Genomic DNA, 16,528 nt, shown 5'->3' with positions numbered 1-16,528 from the left:
GGTGACTGGATCACCTTTGAAATCTTAAAGACCAGTAGACTTTGAAATATTGGAACTACGGATTGGAAATATTGGACAGCATAAAATAAAACCAAGGCTAAAAGGAGGAGGGAACCAATGACTTGTTGAATTACTCATAGTAAGGCTTATTCAACAAGCCATTGGTTCCCTCCTCCTTTTAGCCTTGGTTTTTATTTTATACTGTCCAATATTTCCAATCCGTAGTTCCAATATTTCAAAGTCTACTGGTGATGACTAGCATCTTTGTCATAATCAGGGATTGAACCTGGGGCCTCCTGAAGTAAAAGCACAGGGCTGTCCAGTTTGAGCTAAGGACTAAAAGGGAGGAGATTTGGGAGGGGTCTTATAACAGACTCGTATTTTTGTGGATTGGGCACAGAGGACAACACATACCACACACTGAAAAACAGGTAGTGGAATGTTGTGTTAGGAATTCTGGTCCCTACACAGCTCTGTTTCATGGGAAAATCCATGACTGAGATTGGTTTTCTTTCAGAACCAGAATAAAAAAAAAAAAGTGTAGAAGTTTCCCACAAAAATGACATTTAAAAAAAATTAGTTTTGCGTCAAAGCATTTCATTTTGATGTCAACATTTTAAAAAGATATAAAAAATTTCAAAACAAAAGTCATCTCAAAACAACAACAACAACAAAAGTCAAAACATGCTGTTCTGTAAACATCAACATGAAATGTTTCCACCTTACCAAAATGTTTTTATTCCAATTCTTTTTAATGAGATTTCATCAAAAATCGACTTTTGCCCACAGGAAGTTTCGCTTTCAATGAAATTGCATTTTCTGCCACAAGAACATTCCAGCTCTGGTTGTCATCACTAAATTGCTGCAACAGTTAAAAACAAACAAACAAAGCAATGTTTGCCATTCAGTGGAAGGGGTGGTGGTAAAGCATTCCTGTATAATTATTTTGTAAATTATTTGTGGGGATGAAAAACTTAATTAAGCAAGTTTATTTTATTGTTAAATCCAGGTAGACAACTTTTTCTCGCATAGACACTAAAGAAGATCTATCATATGGTCCAAATCAAACTCAAACCTGAGCAGTGTGGTAAATGCAAGTAAGACATGGATAGGTTTAAGCCTCTTCTTTCACTAGACTTTCTCCTTGGCCTCTGGATGACAAGGGTATCAGGAAAAGGAAACAATTTTTCATCTTGTCCTTGGGGAAGGAATATTTGAAAGATATTTCCTGTGACTGGACTACATCATCCCTGCTGTGTCTGGTCTGAAAATTTGGAAGACCATCTCTCCTTAACGTTCAGCAGACATGTCTTTTCCCATGAATTAGTGGGTGTCAGATTCAGTGAAGGCTTCTAGGTGAGCAGTGCAAGTGGCTGGACTGGGGATGGGTAGATAAAAATGTTTCAGCATTCCAGTGAAATTTAATAGCCCACTGGGACAGTCCCTTGACAGCCGATCCTTCTGATCTCCTTAAATTGTATACCACTTACCATTTCCCTCATGCCAGAGGCAGAAACATTCACTTAATACAATGTAACACAATATCCCGTGTTCAATATGCAGTGCAAAACAGGATAGCCTCTTCAGAGCATTATAATATAATGCATTCAAAAAGTTTTGGATTAATGTAACATCAATTTGGATCACCTCAGACTATCAAATGACATGAAAAAAATCAGATACACCCCAAGTCCCATTAAAACTTGGCCTGTTTAATCATTTCAAGATCACATGTCAGACCCATTGCTCTAAAAGGTCTGCGAGATTCCCAAGGGTACTACTGACTGATACAGAAATAAAATTCTGGGCTCAGTACCATCAGAGTCTGGCCTATTTGCTGCCTTTAAGTACTCTATTTAAAAGTGGTTTTGGCCATTGTGTGGCTACGTTGACCTAGCAGCCTACCTGGGGTGATTAGCATCTGTACATCTTCCAACATTTATTACAAACAGCCTTTTTGGCTTTGTGGCAATTCATCTTGTTCTTCTATCTGGCTATCCCAGGACTCCCAGCATTTCCCTGTCATACTGACTTACTTTTTTCACTTGTTCCTTAGACATGCATCATGAAGAGATACCACAAAAGGATACCGTCCAATCATATACTGTCATGAGGGTTTCTTTAAATTATATATTTTTAAAGACCATTACATAGAAACACCCAGCCCCACAGAGGGCCATGACAAGTTTCAAGAATTGAAATCCTGGATGGGACCCTGCTTCCATAGAAATCAATGGCAAAATTGCTCAGAGAAGCAGATGATATGCTTAATACTGATCTAAAGAGGATGGAAAACTACTTTCAGTACTGGCAGCTCAAACCCAATCCATCAAAAATGGTATTGTCAGCTTTCCATCTCAACAATCCTGAAGCTAAGAGGACACAGAACATAAGCTTCTGCAGCAAGGCAATTGCCCATGATCCTAACCCCTGCTACCTAAGCAGTCACTCTCGAGTGCAGCCTGACCTATCAACAACATCTGAAACAGGTGAGCCATAAAACAAAGAGTTGCATCAATATAATCTGGAAGCGACCAGGTTCTAGCTGGTATTCTGATGCTCGAAAACTATGAATGGCACCGCTGGCTCTAGTTTATTCCATGGCCGAGTACTACGCGTCCATCTGGGAAATATGCTCACACATGGACCTTGTTGGTATCCAGCTAATGTGGAGATGAGATTTGTAACTGGCTCCCTGAAGTCCACTCTGCCACCTTAGCTTCCAGTCCTTGCAAACATCCTTCCTCCAACCATCTGGTGAGAGATGGCTATGTTGCATGAGTACAAAAAAAGGTCTCACAAACCAAAAGGTCCCACTCCATGATAACCTTATTCCCCACCTTGTGCTCACTTTAAATCCCACCGACTATTCTGGGTGGCTGGAGAAGCTCTTTTGTCATCCAGCTTCAACCCAGAAGACACCTGGCAGATGCAATGGGCAGACTCGGACGTAAACAAAGAGCATCAAACTGCCAGGTTTCTTCCTCTGCCAAAGACAGTGGATTACCATTAACCACATTAGGACGGTGTTACATGGAACCTGATGCACAAACGGAATCAAGGATTTGCCACAGTGCAAATGCAGAGTCCTCCAAACCATCAAACATATTGTGAACAAGTGCCCCCTCTTTTCACGTCCAGGAGGTATAGCAAAGATGCACTCTGCATGGATTTCAAACCTTTCTATTAACTTGTTAATGTTGCTATTTCCATATGAAAGAAGAATGGCAAATCCTCATTGGATCCCTGGGATGACAATTGAGGCCCCTGGATAAAATGATGTTGAATAGATTACAGAAACAGGCAGCTATAGTGGGGGGAAAAATGGTAATTAAGGATGGAGGAAAAGGAAACAGGCTGGCCTTTTTACACAAGAAGTTAGGAGACTTATATGGTCTTGCAGACAGCAAGCCAGATTCACTGCATGTGAAACTACTGAAATCAATGGGGGTCACCCCACATTTGGTTTAGCCCTTTATTTCTATACTCCCTAAACCAGACAAGTGTCTTCTATGGCTGAGTGTGTATGTGGAATCTCACATGGGGATTGCCAACATGTTTGCGCAGTGATAGAAAATGGGTTAATATTTACACTAAAATGTGAAAAGTGCCCTAGGAGGAATAAAGTTGGGTGGAGAATAATGTCACTCTTTGGTCACTTGATCTGACAGGAAGCAGCATTTTCACTCTGCTCCAGCTGCTTCTGAAGATGAAGCTATTTTTATCAAGTTTCCCCCAATGGCCTCCTGAAAGTTTATCAGTGAAACAAAGCAATGCAGAAACTCCATTTGTGCTCTAGCTCCAGACAGATATTTACGTAGTGACCTTTTGGCTACTCATGAGAAAACCTTTCGTTTTCCCATGCATGTGTGCACACAAGCCTCTTTTTAAGCTCACACTGATAATGGGTTTCAACTAATTTGTAGGAGTGAATTAGCAGTAAAGTTGGAACCACATCCTGGGTCAGAAAGAGATACATACAGCTCTGGAACAGGCTGATTCATGAGCAAGTTGCTGGACATTCTTATCTTGATGGACACTTGGAAGTCTTGCTTGTGGGTTCCATTCAACAGAATAGAATTCATGCACAAGCCATTGTGGTGCTAGTAATGACAATTGAGGAATCCAAACCCAGGTTGCTGGCATTTGGTTAAGGAACTTTTTAAGAGCATGGGTATTTTTAGCTTAAACAACCACAACAAATAACTACAGGGCATTTTAACCCACTGCTCACCAGGTCAGCACTCCTTTCCCTATGAGACATGTTACAGGAGAAGAAAAAGTTTAGTTAATTTAATTAATGGAGATATCCCATCTCCTAGAACTGGAAGGGACCTTGAAAGGTCATCGAGTCCAGCCCCCTGCCTTCACTAGCAGGACCAAGTACTGATTTTGCCCCAGATCCCCAAGTGGCCCCCTCAAGGATTGAACTCACAACCCTGGGTTTAGCAGGCCAATGCTCAAACCACTGAGCTATCCCTCCCCCTCATTTACTGTCTGAATGAAAGAGGCTACAGTGTGGCCTAGAAGGAACAGATTTCTGCTCTGTGGATTGGGTACACATCAGACAATGGATAATTGTGCTAGACCACTTTGTGTCAGCCAGCTAATGCCAGCTGGAATTTCCCCTGTAATGTCCACCTTGTAGAGAGTGAACTCAGAACATTCCCAGTCATTAGATCTGAAACCCCAAAGCTGAACACACACCGCTTTGAGAAAGATCAGTTCTGGAACTCAGCCTTACAGCTGGTGCCTAAATTTTATGAACCAAAACAGGACCTTGGAGCTCAACCCTCCAGAAGGTTGAGAAGGTTAGATTCCTGATCCGTATCTAAATCTAAACTTCACAATTTGGTTCTAGCTCCACTGTAATCCAAACCATGCCATTGGATCCCACAGAATAGAACATCTAAAATGTGGACACTTTTACCAGTGCAAACATCTCTCTTGGGGAGTGCGGCAGGGAGAGCTGGGGGGCAAAGGGATGGAGGGTGCAGTCTAGGAAAATGGCCATAATCCTTCAAAAATAAGACTAGTGTAAAGCTCACAGATGATTTTGTCATCTTTACTTCCACATCAGTAAATTATCATCATTTGAGATTAAATGTGGGAACATTGGAGAAAAATAGATTTTGCACCTCTTTTTGCATTCAGAAGGTGGTCATAATTACTCAGTTCAGACTCCCAATTAATTACTGGGATTGTTGTTTATTTCTCAGATATTCGCATTGCATGAAAAAGCAGGAGGTTGTATGCCATCATGCACGTGGCTTTTAAATTGGTGTGCGTGCTTGCTGTTGTGACACGCATCTACATGAGCTCTGGCAAATGGACCTGCTCAGGGTTTGTTTACAAATGTTTACACGATATTGTAATTCTGCTGTTTACTTCTCCTGTTTGTTTACATAGTCTAGTGAGGATTACGCGTTACACACCATTGAACAGCACAAATTTGTCATTCTCCTTTGTAAAACTAACAGGCAAATCCTCTTGTATGTACTGCTTTTATGAGTGGAATCTTTTGCCATACTTTTAAGACAAACTCTTCACTCGGACATTAAACCCCCCACCAAAAAAACCAATCACTTGTATTTGGCCAGATTGTGTTCTGCCCCTGCACATGTATGGAAGAGTGGGGAGAAGGTATATGCTTCTCTCTACCCTTTGAGCTCCTAACTCGGGCTAGGTATAAAGGGAGTCCTTGCTGCTCTCTGCCCCAGCAATAGCATTTGCAAAGGGGACAAGGCCCAGGAATTGCCATCTGCTGCACCAGTCAGCAGAACTTTACTCTTCTGGTTATTAGTCAGAGCCACTGATGCAGAGCCTTGCATTTCTATTCTAAGGGCATGTCTACACTGCAAATAGACACCCATAGCTGTCCCAGGCCAGCTGACTCAAGCTCGGGTTAAGAGGCCATTTAATTGTGGTGTAGATGTTCGGGCTCAGGCTAGGACCCTGCAAGGTGGGAGGATCCCAGAGCTTGGGCTGCAACCTGAGCTCAAATGTCTACACTGCAATTAAACAGCAGCTCGGCCCAAGCCCTGAGAGACTGAGTCAGCTGGCCTGGGACAGCCGCAGGTATCTAGCTGGAGTGTAAACGTACCCTTAGTGTCTGATCCAAAGTCCACTGAAACAAATGGATCAGGTCCTTGCTTTGTCAAGCTGCTCTGAAGAGCAAAGAGGTTCTGATACATGTGCTCAACACACCATAGGATACTTGTCTTAGGATGTGTCATGAAGGCTTTGGGAATCAGACCAAAAGTCTATTGTACAATTAATATGGCTTTTTCTTCTAACTGCTCTCACACATTTCACATGCTTGTGTTTTTGAGGGGAGAGCAGGTCCCTATTCATATGTCAGGTTGTGAGATGACAACGTTAATGACAAAATATTTGGTCCAACCACAGTCAGCTATTTTAGAGTAACCCATCTTCACTTTCCAATGTACCATTCAACTCAGGTTGCCTTCTTATTTGTAGGTGTTTTTGTGCCATGTACAGCTACGGTAACTGTGGTAAATTGATCCAGTATTTTTCTACTCATCCATCTCTGGCTAGTCTAATAACACCCCCCAGGATATTTACTAGGACTGCTTGTCTGACCTTCGTATTGCAATTGTTGAAACACTAAGTAAAATACAGTGTTTGACACTATCCCCTTGCAGAGTCAAGGCACACTGCTATATGGGCCTGTATGCGGCACCGTCAGTACTGGAATGAACCCACTTAGGTAACAATACCTGATACCGAAGAATATCAAAACTCTGTTGGATGTAAACCAGCAGAGATCTGGTGAGGGCAAAATAGGATGTGGATGCTGTTTCCTGGAAATCCAAATAAATCATCAAAGATTAATTAAAAGACACACTAAGTGTCGTGTCAAGAGTATATGCTCTGGGGAGAATAGAAGAGGACACTGCAGAGTTTGTTAAGGCACGAGTGGGATGGAAGTGAACACTTGTCTACTGAAAACAGATTCCTTCCATCTGCTTTGCTCCACAACTTATCGGAAGGCAAAGAAAGGACAAACTATTGTGCAAACAGTAGTCAGCTTGGCCAAAATTTTCAAATGTACCAAAGTGACTTAGGAGCCTAAATCCCATTGAAAGTCAATAGGGCTTAGGTGCTTTTGAAAGTGTTACCCTTTGCCAAATTTTCCAAAATAAAGATTTTGCAACGTGCAGAAGACACTTCTCATGACAGAAAGTGACCAAATGGTGTAATATTGGGAATGGCATTCAGTCGATAAGGCTGAATCTTGCAGAACACAGCTAGTGCCTGTTCCAAATGAATCCAATGGAAACACTCTCACTGACTTCCCTGACAGCAGGGTTGAGCCTCCAAGCAATGGCCACCTTGGATGGATTCAATAGAGGCTCTCAGGTGTACCAGATTCAGCGGAATGTTTTACATTTGAGATGAATCAAGAGGCATGTTCAGCCAAGTCAGGCAATGTTCTCCAGAGCATGTTTGCGGGTGGGAGGGGAGGAGAGGAGAGGGGAGAGAGAGGTGAGGGACCAAATAGCTGTAGTCTAGGAGATAATACCCTGATCTGGGAGCCAGGAGACCACTCATTTAGACTGATGGTGTCAAACACTGGCAGATTTGAAGTTTGAGAAATATGGATAGACAATTTGAAATTGGAGGATGACAACCTAAATCTGCAACATGCCGATATTGTTTAGAGGAATACATTAGAAAGACACAGCAAGAGTTAATAAAACCCTGCAAAAGTAAATTAAATACCACACATGAACTATTGCTAAACAAAACAAGACACATAATAAGCAAAAGACATGAAATTCAAAGTAAGCATCTGATTTAGGTTGTAAGCTCTTTCGGCCAGGACCTGGCCTACTATGTTTGTACAGCAGCAAGCACACCAATGATGCGTAGTAATTAATGAAAGAATAATCCCCCAAACCACAAAAATCTGAAAGCATAAAACAAAACAAAAAAATAATCAAGGTTTGGTCAGAGGAAATGGAACAAGCAGAGAAGTTCCATTACTTGCAGGTCTGATCCTGCAAGCTTCTTGCACCTACCGAAATAGACTCCAGTGGGAGTTGAACTCGACTGCCAGATTAGGTCCTAAGACTGCAGAGAATTACAAGAGATGGAGAACTAAATTCAGTGATGCCAGTCTCCATCACCTTTTGTTAAATTTTCAAACAAGTACCTGCATGCTTTTTCCCACACTGCTTCTCCCACCTGGGAGTTGCTTCCTGTGAATATCTCCAAAGCTACCTCATTATCCTTCTTCCAGTCCCTCCTTAAAATTCCTTTGGCACAAAATCTACAAAAAAACTTGACAGCAGTTACGTCACTTGTGTGCTGTGACTACTGCATATCAATGAGGCCAATGTTGTCTCAATGTTTCCTTGTACTCCCCGGTCAGTCTGTCTGTTGTTTCTGATCTTACATTTACATTGTGAGCTCTCTGGGGCAGGGACCTTTTTACCTCTCTGAGTTTGTACAGCACCTAGCACAATAGGGTCCTGGTCCTTGATTGGTGCTCCTAGGTGATATGGAAATACAAATGATTACCACCACCACCTGCATAGGCAACCACTGCTCCATTGAGTCAATGGATTTACACTCGCTGCACTGGGGAATCAGGTTATGAGAATCCAGAGTCAAAGGGCAGCCATGTCAGTATATGACAATGCTGACCACACAACCAACCTCCACGTGTCACACAGATGATGCTAGACTGACAGGAGTAGGGGAGATCAAATGGTGAAGTTCTCCCATAGCCTGCTGGATGTCCTTTTGGGCAGGGCCTGTAATTTACAATATTTTACATCATCAAGCACAATGGGGCCCTGGACCTACCCGGGCTCTAGTTGCTATTACAATATATATATTAAATAATTATAACCAAGTGTATGAATTACTGCATAAAGAATGAAAAAACAATGCAAGTGAATGAGAATCCTACCACAAACACAGCTGATAAAAACGTACACGTTTGTTTAGATGCTACTAGAAACATCCCTAGATTGCAAGCATTTGAACAGTCCCAATGACCATTTACCCAAGGGGACAGGACTGTGGCAGTACCTCCACAACAAGCTGGTGAGAAAGACACATCCTCATTTCCAAACCAAAGCACTGATGTTTGAAGCACTGTAGGGAGAATAATGCATTGTTGTTGGGTTTTTTGTTATTGTCGCAATTGTTAGCCAAACTTTATATCCAAAAATCATATAGCCAAGAATTCTTAAACTTAATCCTCCAGAAAAAAAAGCACCCAAAAAAGCAAACTAAATTTTACAGCATGACCTGATTTGTACAGAAATACAGACCTAAACACAACCCAGCCTCATACAGTGTCTGAGCTAGCCAATAGAAGCGGTACTAAATTACAGAGTGCCCCTGACACATAGTCCGGCTCCCTATGGTTAGGAGATGGTTCGCCTTTTCTTTTTTGGTCACACCGTTGTCCCTGTTATTTTTATCTCTCCTCTTTTCCAGCATATCCCTCCCTTGGTGTTTCAGTTGCCCCCCAAGGTAGGCATAAGCCAGGTGTCCCTTTGGGTTGTGTAGATTTGTTTTATTTCGGTAGATAAATTCAGTCCGTCATCTCTTTGTTCCCTTTCCCCTCCCCTAATTTCACCCTTTTAATCAAAAGTTCTCTCTCCCAGGGTCGCATCTCTTTGAAGTGACTGAGTCTGCCACAGAAACCAATGGCTTAAGTATCTGACATCTTGGCATGCCAGTGGATTCCAGCAGCTGCTACTGGACTGTACTGGCAGGTCCTTCTGTCAGATACCAAAGCCAACAGTATTCACAGGGGCCCAGTCAAAGAGACGCAGGCTTTTCATTCCAGTTGGGATTCCAGCAGCAGCAGTGCTTCAGTGCATAGCAGGAAGTGTTGGAGGCAATTTAAAAAATGCTTAACGTGTATGGGCTTTATCTCCTGAACTTGTGTATCTTACGGGAAATCTTGTTGTCGTTGGAGAGCTAAAGATCATATTATCTGAGGCACTGTTTGTTCCTGTCACCAGAGCACAGGACAGTCATTCCAGCTGTTGTTATTTAGCGAGCAGTCTTTTTAGCTCTTGTTCATCACGGATGCTGCGGTTATCTTCTCAGAAGTGCCCCCTCCGGCCCCCGCAGAAAAAAGCCAACAAAAAAACAAATCAACCCCACACAGATGTACAGTAAGTGTCTCCAAAAGTCCAAGTTTATCTGAGGTTTGAAAAAAAAACAAAAAAAAAATCTCTTGACTACTATTTGGACTTCTGTGCACTGCAGATATCGTATTACATAAAGTGGGTATTTTCCTCAGCCAAGCCGGCTTCAGAAATACCATTTTTTAAAAAAAGTCTCTTCTTTCCTTTAAGATTCTTTTCACACACTACTGCAGAACAAGGCTATTGAAGAAAATCTCTGTGCCTTCACAGCTTTCTCAGAAATATTTTCCAGACAGCATTTGCAGAAGGACCGTCAGTGTGTGAGAACGTGCGGATCAGCCTCAGGGCCAGATCCTCAGCTGCGCCAGAACTCCCCTCAGCACAGCTGAAGGAATGAAAAGGTGACTGTAAACTTATTGTCTTACTGATCCGAGGGGTGACTGAGGTTGAGCCAGCTGCAAGGATAATTTAGAGCAGTCCAAAGGCTGCTGTAAATTATATTTGTCTGTGTAAGCCTCAAAAGGTGTTAAGTGCCAGGGATCAAAGGTCAGTGATTCTCTGGCTATATCCTCTCCTTATGACATGCCCCCTTCCTCCAGAAGAATCGTCAACTGACTGCGTGAGCCTATTTTCTGCCAGCTTTGTACCACCAGAGAGGTGCAAAGCTGGTGAGCTTGGGCAGGGGGTGGAGAACAATCTGGCCCTAAAAGAGGAGGCGATATGTTGCAGAAATACTAGTTTACATAAAAAGATAAATGATTTTGGTTTAATTTCAGATCACAACCACAAGTCAGATAGTTAGAGGTCTGCTACCGTTTGAGGATCATAATTTACTTCAGGCTCAAACAGGTCAGGTAGCAAGATGCTTAAGTGCTAACACCTGCACCTATCGCTTTGTTGCAAGAGCACACAACTGTTAGAACAGTTAAGGTTATAAATAAACTAGACTAGGATGATTTATTAATTCTATTTCTGTGACCACATTTCCCTCTTAAAAGGTAACCCCTTCCTTCCCTAACCTGCTTCTTGACTCCAAAGCTCTCAGAATGCTTGGATGTCAGATGTTGGGAAAATGTAAAAGAAACAAAGAAAACTGACTGACTAAGATCAGCTAATGGCTGATACATCAGCAAATTACAGTAAATAAAGAAAATGAGAGCCTGGATATATGTAAATGACATTCCTAGTAAACCAGCTTTTCTTTGCATCTGATCAATGAAATTTCACATAACCAACTTCCTTTGACTATTAAGTTCTGAGGACTGTGTTCCTCTGTCTATTTCTGCATTATCGATGCAAAACAGTTGTCAAGTGCAATTAGTACAGTCATTTCAGAGTCCCATAAAATTATATTGTTTTTTGCTGTTTACAGACTTAGGCAACTTTTTACAGTGCTTTGCCATGTCATTGTATACCATTCAAGTACTATAGCAAAATATTAATACAATCAGTGCAAATACACTTACGTTTACTTCCTTATTGTGCCATAAAGAATGTCATTTCATTGCTATTAGCTCGAATATTCCTTACATTGGACTTCCAAGAGACATTGTATTTTACCAGTCCGTGTCTGTGACTGAAATATCCAGTTTTGTTTCACAGAATTGTATTAGTCTTGGTGGTACTAGTTGCCAGATGTGGGAGTCATGCTCCCATATGTGAGAGACGTACTCATGTGCACATAAACCAAAACCACCCCTATGAAAAAGTATAGTCACAGTTTATGTATTTTAAGCTTACTTTGATTTCTGGTATGCTATGTTGTATAAAAAGGCTACACCACTGAATTTTTTAAAATCACATGTATTCTGGGATCAGTCACAAACCCTCCTGCATACCCATGCATGCAGAGAAGTAAGGGAAAATAAGGAACCTTCTTATGACTGAGTTATTCACAGCACTGTAGTGTAGGCAGAAGCGATGGCAGATCAGTGTATGATGACCTGCTAGTCCCACTTCTGCATAATAGGTGGGAGGGGATGAGCAGAACCTTGGCTCTCCCCCACCGCCCAGAGAGGGAAACAGGAACCAGATTTCCAGTTCAGAGGGGAAGGGGACGATAAAGTGGAGGGGAAAAAAACCTTTCCCCCCACTTTCTTTCCCTTTATCCCACCCCTTCTTTTTCAGTGGAAAAAAGGGATGGATAGTTTAAAGAAAAAGAAAAGAAAAGAAATAATTGAAAGCAGAATTTTCTTCATTTCATTTTGTTTCCAATTTTTTTTTAAATCAAAATTTGACTAAAATGTCAATGCTTTTGCAAACCATTTAGATTTTGACAAAACTGTACTTTTCAAAGACAAGACATTTTAGCTGAAAACTTGTTGACATGCTCTTGTCATAATTCATGCCTTAGAGAGTCACCATATATCCCCTAGGTGCTCAAACACTGTCCCCAAATGGTTATTCCTTTGCACGTGGTCCAGGACTGATGGAATGATTCCCAGATTGAGAGTGAGTACCAGAATCTGGCCCTACATCAGGTATGACCATTCTCTGCATGTAGTCCCATTGAATCAATGGATTTACTCATGGAGTGAGGCACATTTCAAATGTGTGCAAGGTATCAGAGGTTTGATATACACTTGAAAGTTACATCAGCATAGTTACGTCAGTCAAACAAACTGCAACGTAGATGCAGCTATGTCGATGAAAGAGTCCTTCTGATGATGTAGCTAATGTTATTTGGGGAAGGTCTTGCCCTTACTGTTGGTATAGGCTGCATCTACACCATAGGGCTGTGCTGACAGCTATGCCGGTACAGTTTCCATAGCATACACAGACTCTAAAGGCCAGATTCTGGATGTTTCTTTGTGATGCTACCAGGAATTTCTATTTAAAATTAACGGATAGCCTTGCCACACTAGAGTCAACTCTGCAGGTATCACGTTTTTTCTCTGTTTGGTTCATGGCTGTGTCCTGACTTAAAGAGTATGACATTTACTGTATCATTTTACTCCTCAGCTTAAATCAGGGTAGCAACCATTGACTTCAGTCAGAGCAGAATTAGACCCACGTAGAGTGCCTTTGATAATCCCAAGCGAGGTTCCTCAGAGAATGTCCAAATCCATATGCTATCCATGCTTGATGGATTGTGCTTTGGAATCGGATTTAGCTTAGCCAGATGTGTGTACTTACACATGGGCTGAGATTCCCATTGATTCCTCAGCTCGGGGTGCTCATTGGCATAATTTAGTCCAGCGAATATATTACACATATTGGGCCAGATCTTTAGCTAGTGTAACTACCCATAGCTCTGGTCAAATAAATGGAATGACACTGCTGAAAACTAGCTTTGGATGTGGCCCTGTGTGCTCATAAAATGTATTCCTGATCACAGGTAGGCCAATAACTCATTCCAAAAATATTTGACATTTACTATTTGCTTGTTATACAGTTTGCCTGCGTATTCGCCAAAAGGAAATTTCAAATCGGAGTTCAAGAAGCTTGCTTATTAAGGGGCAGATCCAAACCCAATTAAGTCAATAGGATTCATTCCATTGACTTCAATGGGCTTTGAATCAGGTTCCAAGGCCCAGATTCAGGACAGCATGTATGCATGTTTAATTTAAAGCATGATGGGCCAGACCCTCAAGGGTATTTAGGCACCTAACTCCCATTGAGAGCAATGGAACTTGAGAAGAGGTTTAAAGCCAACCATATGCTTAACTGCTTTGTTGAATCTGGACTTCACATATTTAGAAATACAGTAGGGGCCTGGACACAAAGTGAATTTGTTTTTAAATCTGAATTAATATTTAAGGAACCTTGTTATACTAGTGGCTCAGTTTTTACTGTTGACATTATGATTTCAGACAGGAATATGTGACTAATTAGGGCAGAGAACTAAGAATCGTACTATTGTGTATCACAAAACTGTTTCACTGGGGGAGTGTTTTCCATCAGTTCACATATCCTGCCAGATCATCAGCTGATGTATACAGGATTCATTGACTTGAGTGGAGCTCTGCCCACCTACATCAGAGGTTCTGGCCCACATGATTTTAAAAGACAAAGGACAAAATTAACAGTAAATCATCATCAGCTCTTATGTGGCACTTTTTAATCTGTGGAGCTCAAAGCTCTTGAACACTGCAATACTGAATCAACCTCCCATTTTTTTTAAATACTGCCATAGAATTATATAGATTCTGCCCCTGTGTCTGGGACTTGAATATTCTGATGTTAAATTAAAGATGGCAGGAGGTAAAATATGAAAAAAAATTCTCAGAAATATGGTTAACATGTGTGGTTGGAGATTCTGCCACAAAAAGATTATATGTCAGATAGGTCTTATCCATAGGACTTTTATAGCACTAAAATCATCATGTTTGGTAATTCTGCAAAGTTCCTATATTACAGTGGTACAGTATGGTGTGTCAGATTCCATTAGACTCCACGAAGCCAGTCATTGATGAGGATTTCTATTTGGGGTTTTCCCCTAGTGAATACTGTAAACCACTCTCTCTCTTCAACTTGTGACTGTTCTAGTTGTTATTCTTCCAGAGATACAGGACATGGCTAATCAGAGTACCCAACACTTTTTACACTGAAACTGACAGGCAGAATAAAGCCACATTACCTATATCTGAAAAAAAAAAAAACCCATCTCATGCAAATATAAGATAATGGGACATTTAATACATGAAATATTTGCTTGGGTAATTATGTCATCCTCAGACTAAATAGAGTAGCCTGTCTTTCTTAATGATCTAGCCTCTTTTGTTTAAGAGAATTTGAAAGTTCATTTGTTATTGTAACCTAACCTCTCCAGTATTAATTTCCCCTCTGCTCTGTTGCGTTACTGAGAACTGCAGAGCAGCAATGTGGACAAGAGCTACCGTGGTCACCGTGGGTAGCTTGGAATTCTAGGAGCAACGTCAATGTAATCTGCTTGTATCTGGCACCGGTGCAATTTTCAGTTGCTTTATGAAAAGCCAGCCATTGTTTGCAGTTCATCAGCTACAAAAACAGGACATAGAAGGCACAAAAACAGAAGGCACTGGCAGGTCACCGATACAAAACACACTGTGCTTCAGACAGAAGGCCTGCTTCTGATCTCATTTATACCAGACTTACATGGTGTAACTCTATTAGGGGCACTCCTGATTTGCACCAGCGCCAGATCAGAAGCAGGCTCTTACTGTATATTTATTCAGACCTTGAAGGCCTGCCATTTCTGTCAAATAACCTAATGGGTTAAGTAATTTTCTAAAGACTTTTCCATATTAATGTTTCATATCCCTCTGAACGCTGTGCTTAAAACATAATTGCAGATAATTTTTCCAATAGTTGGCCCAATACCTTTTCTTCTTCCTTCCACTCCCTTTTGCCAAATGATCTCTGTTGATGACTCACGCATGATGTACCTGCACCCTTTACAGACATACAGTAGCAAGTTGGCTTCAGTTTTCAGAGGAAGTTCCTTTTACCTCCCTGTTTCTCGCATCATGACATTGTTTTATGGTCCATAAGTTCCTTGGCTAGACTCTTCCATGTCTTAGTGACTCCTTCTTAGAAAAAGTAGCAAGATTTCAGTACCAGCCACTAGGGCAAAGAATTAGAATCTTCAAACAAGAAACCCGCCCCTTAGCATTCTGAAGTTGGCTATATGCCCGCTGTTGAGATCTGCCTATATTATTGTTAAGTGAAATGAACACTGGGGGTTGTGGGCCCTAACAACATGAGCCTGGCATGTCTACTGCTGTAATTGACAACAGATGGCAAACATACTGTGATGTACCTTTGGCAAGGCTGTTCTAGAAACTGTACTTTAGTGCTCTGCATATAAGAAGCATGGTTTGAATAAAGGAGTGTTGAACTGGCTGTATAAATTTGGGGCAAATCATAAAAGAGCATATGCCTGCTATTGTTTTCACACATACTCTCCCTTCCTCTGCCAAATCCACATCACAACCACCAGCAATAAATACAGTACAATGCAATGGACATTTCCTGCAGACTAACACAATGATGAATTAAGAAACAGAAGAGTATTGAGCAGAACATGTTGGGAAGTGATCCTTCCCTCCCCCTGCCGTCATGAAGCATTGATTAAAATTACATTTCACCCTCACCCCCCATTTTTGTTGAAAAATTTCTCCAAAAGTGTTTGATTTTTTTATTTCTGGAACAAAAAACTTTTTTTAATTTAAAACTGTTGGTTTGGGGGTTTACAGTTTGAAAGCAAAAAAAGCAAATGCTTGATGAAAACAGGTTCCCTCCCCCCTCCACCATTTTCCATAAAAAAGGGGCTTTGACAGAACATTTTCAACCAGCTGGAGTACTGGGGAGTTATATTATTAGAGGACTAGTAATCAGATATGCAGTTCTTCATTGCTATTTCACCAATGACAATGCAGCCCAAGTTGGTGACCAAAAGTTAGAGTTAT

The 16,528-nt window shown here is 41.3% G+C and overlaps 1 long non-coding RNA gene across 4 annotated transcripts in view; it reads right to left on the bottom strand.

Annotated features, from left to right (window-relative positions):
* LOC135972284 (uncharacterized) overlaps positions 1-16,528 on the bottom strand; it is a 44,037-nt gene that overhangs the window by 20,891 nt on the left and 6,618 nt on the right. For 2 of the 4 annotated variants that reach the window (XR_010588711.1, XR_010588713.1), the window contains one exon: positions 15,441-15,646. The exons of 1 other annotated variant lie outside the window; for it this stretch is intronic. This is a non-coding gene — a long non-coding RNA (uncharacterized LOC135972284). Of the gene's footprint in view, positions 1-741; positions 863-15,440; positions 15,647-16,528 lie in introns of those variants that run through there. One more of the 4 variants, XR_010588714.1, reaches the window with a different exon arrangement.

Source organism: Chrysemys picta, chromosome 6 (assembly GCF_011386835.1).
Source record: "Chrysemys picta bellii isolate R12L10 chromosome 6, ASM1138683v2, whole genome shotgun sequence".
NCBI lineage: Eukaryota > Metazoa > Chordata > Testudines > Emydidae > Chrysemys > Chrysemys picta.
The sequence above is the reverse complement of the archived record's forward strand: the minus strand, read 5'-3'. Positions and strand labels throughout refer to the sequence as shown.